At 40.3% G+C, this 8443-nt stretch overlaps 1 non-coding gene across 1 annotated transcript; it reads left to right on the plus strand.

The window, feature by feature from the left end:
* The first annotated feature begins 3937 nt into the window (after window positions 1-3937).
* Window positions 3938-4048, plus strand: LOC141694970 (small nucleolar RNA R71). Its single transcript, XR_012564247.1, has one exon. It is a non-coding gene; the product is annotated as a small nucleolar RNA R71 (small nucleolar RNA).
* Window positions 4049-8443: the final 4395 nt, after the last annotated feature.

The raw sequence follows: 8443 nt of genomic DNA on the forward strand, positions 1-8443 counted from the left end.
ATTTGTCGGCAAAGCTTTAACTTCCACCTATTTTGACACATAATCAACTGCCAACAAGATATACTGATTATTGTAAGATGAGATAAATGGCCCCATGAATTCTATTCCCCAAACATTGAAGACCTCAACCTCGAGAAGCATATTAAGAGGCATCTCATTCTTCTTTGATATATTACCAATACGCTGACAGCGATCATACTTCAAAATGAACTGATGTGCATCCTTAAACAATATAGGCCAGAAGAATCCTGCTTGAAGGATACGAGCTAATGTCTTTTCTCCACCATAGTGGCCTTCATAAATAGTTGAATGGAAGTCTCGCAAGATACCTTTCGTCTTGCTATTTGGAATACATCTCTTGATGATTTGCTCAACTCCTTGACAAAACAAAAATGGCTCATCCCACATGTACCACTTCACTTCGTGAAGAAACTTCTTCCTTTGAGCAAAAGATAAGTCCGGGGGCATAATGTTGCTCACAAGATAGTTCAGAATATCTGCGAACCACGGTTCCTCTTCTTGCACCCCAAATAATTGCTCACCGGGAAAAGACTCATAAATGAATGTCTTATCTTGTGAAGTTGTACTTGGATCGTCTAACCGAGAGAGATGATCAGCAACTTGATTCTCAGTAACCTTGATCTCCAACTCAAACTCCTGAAATAAAAGAACCCATCAAATCAGTCTAGGCTTCGAGTCCTTCGTCGAGACAACATAGAGAATTGCAGTGTGATCAGTAAAAACTGTCACCTTCGTCCAAAGCAAATAAGATTGAAACTTCTCAAAACTGTAGACAATGGCCAAGAGTTCCTTCTCAATAGTAGTATAGTCCAGTGGAGCACCATTGAGGGTCTTACTAGCATAGTAGACCACATGAAATATATTGCTCTTCCTTTGCCCAAGAACTGCTCCAACTGCATAGTCAGTTGCATCGCACATCATTTCAAAAGGCTCCTTCCAATCAGGTGCAGTTATGACAGGTGTCGTGATTAAACTCTTCTTTAAGCTCTCAAAAGCAGCTCGACACTTATCATCAAACTTGTAAGGGAAATCTTTCTCTAATAGATTGCACAAAGGTTTAGAGATTTTAGAGAAGTCCTTGATGAACCACCGATAGAAACCCACATGACCAAGAAAACTGTGAATCCCCTTGACAGAAATTGGTGGAGGAAGGTTTTCAATGACTCCCACCTTGGCTTTGTCCACCTCAAGACCTTTACTAGAGACCTTGTGCCCAAGAATGATGCATTGTTGCACCATAAAGTGACATTTCTCCCAATTGAGAACCATATTGGTCTCAACACATCTTTTAAGAACTGCTCCAAGATTTTGCAAGCACTCATCGAAAGAATCCACGAACACAAAGAAATCATCCATTAACACTTCCATATTCTGACCAATCATGTTAGAGAAGATAACCATCATGCATCTCTGAATTGTGGCAGGTGCACCACATAACCCAAAAGAAACTCTTCTGAAGGCAAAAGTACCAAATGAACAGGTGAAGGTAGTCTTTTCCTGATCTTCTTGCGTAATACAAATCTGATTATAACCCCAATAGCCATCCAGAAGACAGTAGTATTCATGCCCTGCCAACCTGTCAAGCATCTGATCAATAAAAGGAAGAGGAAAGTGATCTTTCCTCGTGGCCTTGTTCAGCTTCTTGTAATCCATGCAAACTCTCCACCCCGTGACTGTTTGAGTAGGAATGAGCTCATTCTTTTCATTAACAACCACGGTGATACCTCCTTTCTTCGGCACACACTGAACTGGGCTCACCCAAGAATTGTCAGAAATAGGATAGATGATCCCTGCATCTAGCCACTTGAGAATTTCCTTCTTTACGACCTCCTTCATGATCGGATTTAGCCTTCTCTATTGCTCAACATTTATCTTACTTCTTTCCTCTAGCAGAATTTTATGCATGCAATAAGAAGGGCTGATTCCCTTGATATCTGATATAGTCTATCCAATTGCCGATTTGAACTCCCTCAGAATTCTCAAGAGCTTTTCCTCATCACTACCTGAAAGGTCAGATGCAATAATAACAGGCAAAGTAGATACATCACCTAAAAACGCATAACTCAAGTGTTCTGGAAAAGGTTTAAGCTCGAGTGTGGGAGCTTCCTCAATAGATGGTTTGAGATACCCCTCAGCATTTCTGAGTTCTGACATTTCAATAAATTCAAAAGACATATACAGCCTTTGTTTCCAAGGAGAAGCATTCAAATAGTGCAACTGCTTATCACCTTCATCATCTTCACTATCTGAATTTCCCATCAAGGCTCTCTCAAAGGCATCAGACCTTAGCATTTGATCAAGTTCTGAAGTAACCACAGAATCAACCAATTCCATTTTTAAGCACTCCTCATTATCAGTAGGGAATTTCATGGCAATGAAAACATTAAAGGTCACATCCTGATCCAATACTCGCATAGTGAGCTCACCTTTCTGCACATCAATCAAGGTTCGGCCAGTAGCTAATAATGGTCTTCCCAAAATTATAGGAATCTTTTTATCCTCCTAGAAATCAAGAATTACAAAGTCAGCAGGAAAGATGAGTTTGTCCACCTTGACCAAGACATCCTCCACAATGCCTCGTGGATATGTAATAGAACGATCGTCCAACTGCAAGGACATATATATAGGCTTTAGATCAGGTAAATCCAACTTTTTGAAGACAGACAAAGGCATCAGATTGATGCTAGCTCCCAAATCACATAAACATTTGTCGAATAACAAGTTTCCGATGGTGCAAGGAATAGTGAAGCTTCCAGGATCTTTAAGCTTCGGAGGTAACTTCTGTTACAGCACAGCACTGCATTCCTCCGTAAGAGCAACGGTCTCTAAGTCATCGAGCTTCACTTTCCGAGAAAGAGTACCTTTCATAAACTTCGCATTGCTGAGCATCTGTTCAAGAGCTTCAGCGAAAGGTATGTTGATATGAAGTTTCTTGAACACCTCCAGAAACTTAACAAACTGCTTATCCAACTTTTGCTACTGCAACCTCTTAGGAAAAGGAGGTGGAGGATAGACCTATTTCCACCCCTGTATTACCCTCAGGAGGAGTGTGTTCCACAGTTTTCTTCCTTGGTTCCACTTCTGATTCCTTCTGTACATCTTCTTCAGCCACAACTTTATCTTCTGAAACTTGAGATTTTTCGGGGTTCGCAACCTTCCCAGACCTCAATGTAATTGCCTTTACCTGTTCTTTAGCTTCTTTCTTTCCTGGAACTTCTGTGTCACTGGGGAGTGTTCCAGGTTATCGATTCAACAAGGCATTGGCAATCTGCCCGATTTGATTCTCCAAGGTCTTAATAGAAACCGCTTGGCTCTTGCACATGAGCCTCAACTCCTCCAATTCATATATTTCATTAGATTATTAAAGTTGGGGTTGTTTCTAGGTGTATATTGTGATTGTTGAAAACCAGGAGGGTTGAATTGCATTGCTGCATACTGCTGATAAGGTTGTTGCACCGCATTCTAACTGTTTCTCCAGCTGAAGTTAGGATGATTGCGGTTGTTAGGATGATAGGTGGTTGGAGCTGGTTGTTGTGACCTCTGAAAGTTTCTCACGAACTGAGCTGATTCACTAGAAATAGCACACTGCTCCATCTCATGCGCACTAGCACAAAGCTCACAAACACTAGTGATCTGATTAACCCCATAGTTAGCCAAAGAATCCACCTTCATCGTTAAAGCCTTAAGCTGAGCAGCTATAGCAGTAGCTGCATCTACCTCCAAAATTCCTGCTATATTGCCTTGAGGTAGTCTCCGAGAAGGATTCTGGTATTCATTAGCAGCCATCAGTTCAATCAACTCATGAGCTTCATCATAGCTCTTATCCCATAAGGCTCCACCTGATGCTACATCAAGCATGGGTCTAGACTGTGCTCCCAAGCCATTATAAAAGCAGTTGATAATCATCCAGTCAGGCATCCCATGATGAGGACACTTTTTAAGCATCTCCTTATAGCGATCCCAAGCTTCACATAAAGACTCTCCCGATTGCTGCGCAAATTGAGTAAGAGCATTTTTTATTGCAGTTTTTTTTGCCAAAGGAAAGAATTTAGTAAGAAACTTTTGAGCAATATCTTCCCAAGTAGTAATAGAGCCTGGTGGTAGAAAATGCAACCAACACTTAGCTTTATCCCTCAGAGAGAATGGGAAAAGCCGCAGCTTAACAGCATCTTCAGAAACGTTGTTGAATTTGAAAGTGTCGCAGATCTCGATGAAATCTCTAATATGCATGTTGGGATCTTCCGTTGGAGAACCCCCAAACTAGATTGAGTTCTGCACCATCTGAATCATGATAGCCTTGACTTCAAAAGTATTAGCCGCGATGGTTGGTCTGACAATGCTAGACTGAATATCATTGATCTTCGGTTGAGAATAATCCTTCAAAGCCTTAAGATTCGCTGCTGGTTCTCCCATTGCAATAACAACTTCTTCTTCAAATTTCTCCTCGACAAAAACTTCTTCAACTATTTCCTCCGCTTTATACAGTGTTCTCTTACGAGATCGAGAACACGTTAGCATACACGCTCTCTAGAGTACCTAAAAAAGCAACAAGCAAACAAGTAAGTAAAATATCCGAGTCAGTGAACTTTAACGACCACTCATGTCAAGCACATAAAGTTAAAATTAACACCGAGTCCCCGACAGCGGCGCCAAAAACTTGTTAGGATGAAAACACGCGCTAAATTTACATGCAAGTATATGCATTCGCTGTCACGCCCCCAACTTGAACAGCAAAATAAATATAGCTATTACAAAATTTTAAAAGAAATAACACAACCAAAATCCAAGATCTCACAGTTTAGGGTTTGGAACAGCCCAACACTACCAACTATTACATCTGATTTTGAATACCGAGTCCTCACACAAACTACTAACACTTATTCTACCTGAGCTTGAACATAAGCATCAGCATCACAGGTCTTACGGGCAGTCTGCTTGAATCTAACCATAGCTGCTAGCTGTAATATCAGGGTAAAGCAAGGAGTGAGCCAAATGCTCAACAAGTGCTAATAATACGATACAAAACATAAATCGAGATATTCATTAAAGAATGGCAATGGAAAGACATAACTAATGATAACGAGGGATACAACTATGAGTGATGGCATCATTTGCTTGTATCAAAACAATTTCAAAATCATATCTTAATCAAAATCATTTTATGACGCTACGGATTACAGCCGGTGATCAGCCGCGAAGTAATCCTGAACCTCGCTGGGTTCTAAAACATTAATGGGAATCCCTAGGCAACTTTTAAGCCTAATATAAGTGTGGAAAGGACTCGCGTCTCAGTCCAGATCCACCATTCAAAGAAAACATTTATCCCCCTTTGGGACTGAAAAACCCACATTTTATTTCTTTTAAAAACTGATGCCGAATTATGACAAAATCTCTTTTTTTACAGTAAACAGCTTTATCAAAGGATTATAGATCAACTCGAAACACGGGGAAATGGTGCTAACTCTCAGAGTCATGAATTACAAACTATACTCTATTAGGGTAACTGAATGGTTTTCAAATATCAAAGTTTGGACAAGGGAATTTAGTGAGGTTATTGAATATCATGAAGGGAAATGCCAAATTGGGCTTAAAGCAATGGTTTCTCATCAAGGTTCAATTGCTGGATCATTAAGAATGTAAGCTTTATGAATACTAAAGGTGTTAAGGTATGAAGAAATGATTTTTAGCTCAGGATATATCAGAATTATCAAGCCTTAGGATAAGAAAGAGGGGTATCAATCAATGAGGAATCACTTTGATAAGTATCTGACTTTCAGGGTTCAAGGTAAGGTTCTATAGGGGTTCAAGTATCAGGATGAGATATCAATACTTAGGAATCATCAGCATGTTAATCAAGAGGATCAATCAAGTAATATAACAACTCTTTATTTTATCATGGCATTCAACTATCATGACAAGACTTTTGAACTACTTGCAATACGTACTCGAGGGTTCATGGCATCTCTATATAACTCAAAGATAAACATAAGATACGCTTGATTTAATATATCAAATGACACAGGATAGTTGTAGCAATATATGAACTATTAGCAGTGAATACGAAGGTCAAGTTGAATCACTTGCCTCGAGAAAGGCTGGTCTGGTCTGACTGGTAGGAGCAACTGGAGCTTCACTCGACCTTTATGGCAAGTTTTCCCTCGTCTCGAGATCCTACATAAATAATAATAATCCTCATTATAATATATTCTTACCATCTTAACCTATTTACAACTCAAAATTAAACACGGATGGCACTTAGGCCTATATGCACCCAATTTTATATTCACTTTTAAATTACGAAAGTACACACATAGCCACATAATCACATATCATATATTAATACCAAATAACACCATATATACCATAATGCAACATTCGCCTTTCCATCTCCTCTGCCTCATATTGAGCTCTTTCTGAGTAAAAATGTACTTTAAACTCTTGTGATCCGTGTAGAATTCACACTTCTCTCCGTAGAGGTAATGTCTCTAAATCTTAAGTGCGAACACTATGGCGGCTAGTTCCAAGTCATGCGTCGGGTACTTTAACTCATGCGGTTTCAACTGTCTTGGCGCATATGCGATCACTTTACTGTGTTGCATCAACACACAACCCAAACCCTTATGTGAAGCGTCGCTGAATATTACAAAGTTCCCTTGATCGTCTGGAAGTACCAACACCGGAGCTGTTACCAACTTCTGCTTCAACTCTTGAAAGTTATCCTCACATTCTGCACTCCATTCAAACTTTTGATTCTTTCTGGTTAACTTGGTCAATGGCGTGGCGATCTTCGAGAAATCCTTCACGAATCTTCTATAGTATCCGGCCAATCCTAGAAAACTTCGCACTTCCGTAGGAGTCTTTGGCCTTTCTCAACTCATAACTGCCTCAATCTTTGCCGGATCCACTTTAACGCCTTCATTTCCAATGACATGCCCTAAAAATTGAACTTCCTTTAACCAAAACTCACATTTGGTAAACTTGGCATACAACTTCTCTTGCCGAAGTATCTCCAATGCTATCCAGAGGTGCTGCTTATGTTCTTCTTCCGACTTAGAATAAATAAGGATGTCATCAATGAATACCACGACAAATTTGTCCAAATACTTCTTAAATACTCGATTCATCAGATCCATAAATGCAGCCGGAGCGTTGGTCAATCCAAACGGCATTACTAGGAATTCATAATGCCCATATATGGTCCTGAATGTGGTCTTGGGAATATCTTCTTCCTTGATCTTTAATTGATGGTATCCCGATCTCAAGTCAATCTTTGAAAAGCATTTTTCTCCCTTCAACTGGTCAAAAAGGTCATCTATTGGTAGCGGGTAGCGGTTCTTGATCGTTACCTTATTCAACTCCCGATAGTCTATGCATAGTCGCATACTCCCATCTTTCTTCTTTACAAATAGAACAGGTGCTCCCCATGGCGACATACTTGGCCGTATCACTCCTTTATCCAACAATTCTTGTAGCTGGCTTGCCAACTCTTTCATTTCTGCTGGTGCCATCCTATATGGGGCCTTTGAAACTGGTTCCGTGCCTGGAGCAAGGTTGATCTCGAACTCGATTTGTCGATCTGGTGGTAAGCCTGGTAGTTCGTCGGGAAACACATCTGGGAACTCGTTAACTACAGGGATATCTTCCATGCTGGGGCTGCCTTTTTCCAAATCCACTACATAAGCTAGGAACGACTCACAACCTTTTCTAAGTAGCTTCTTAGCCTGAACAATTGTAAGAAATAGTTGCTCTTGCCTCTGCCCCTTAAATACTACCTTCTCTCCACTCTTCATCTTTAAATACACTCTCTTGGTCTTACAATTAATCTGAGCGCTATTCTCTCCTAACCAATCCATTCCTAAAATTATATCAAACTCTCCCAACTTGAAGAGTATCAAGTCGGCTGAAAACTTATACCCCGAAATATCGATCTCACACTTTGGACAAAATTGATTCACAGGAATCTTCTCTTGGTTTGAAATTACCACATTTACTACCTCACTCATAATCATTTTCTCACATTGAAGCTTATCAACAAAATATTCTGATATGAAAGATCTTGTTGCTCCCGAATCAATCAATACTTTAGCTTTGACATTATTGAGTAAAAGTGTACATGCTATCACCTCAGAATTCTGAACAGCATCCTTCATTTTCAGATCAAATGTCCTTGATGTTGCTTGCGGGGTTGGTGCGGGTGGTGGAGGTAATGTCAATACCTCAGCTGGCACTCTTGCACTAGTACTTGCCACGTTTATCAGAGCTTTGACTGGTCTGGTTGCCCTGCACTCCCTAGCCATGTGTCCAGTCTTCCCACACTTGTAGCACGTAACTCCTGGCTTCGGCATCTTGCACTCATTTGCCAAATGTCCCTTCTGATTGCACCTATAACAGGTCATGCTCAGCTTATTGCACACTCCGGGGT

Source organism: Apium graveolens, chromosome 10, assembly GCF_009905375.1.
Source record: "Apium graveolens cultivar Ventura chromosome 10, ASM990537v1, whole genome shotgun sequence".
Taxonomy (NCBI): Eukaryota; Viridiplantae; Streptophyta; class Magnoliopsida; order Apiales; family Apiaceae; genus Apium; species Apium graveolens.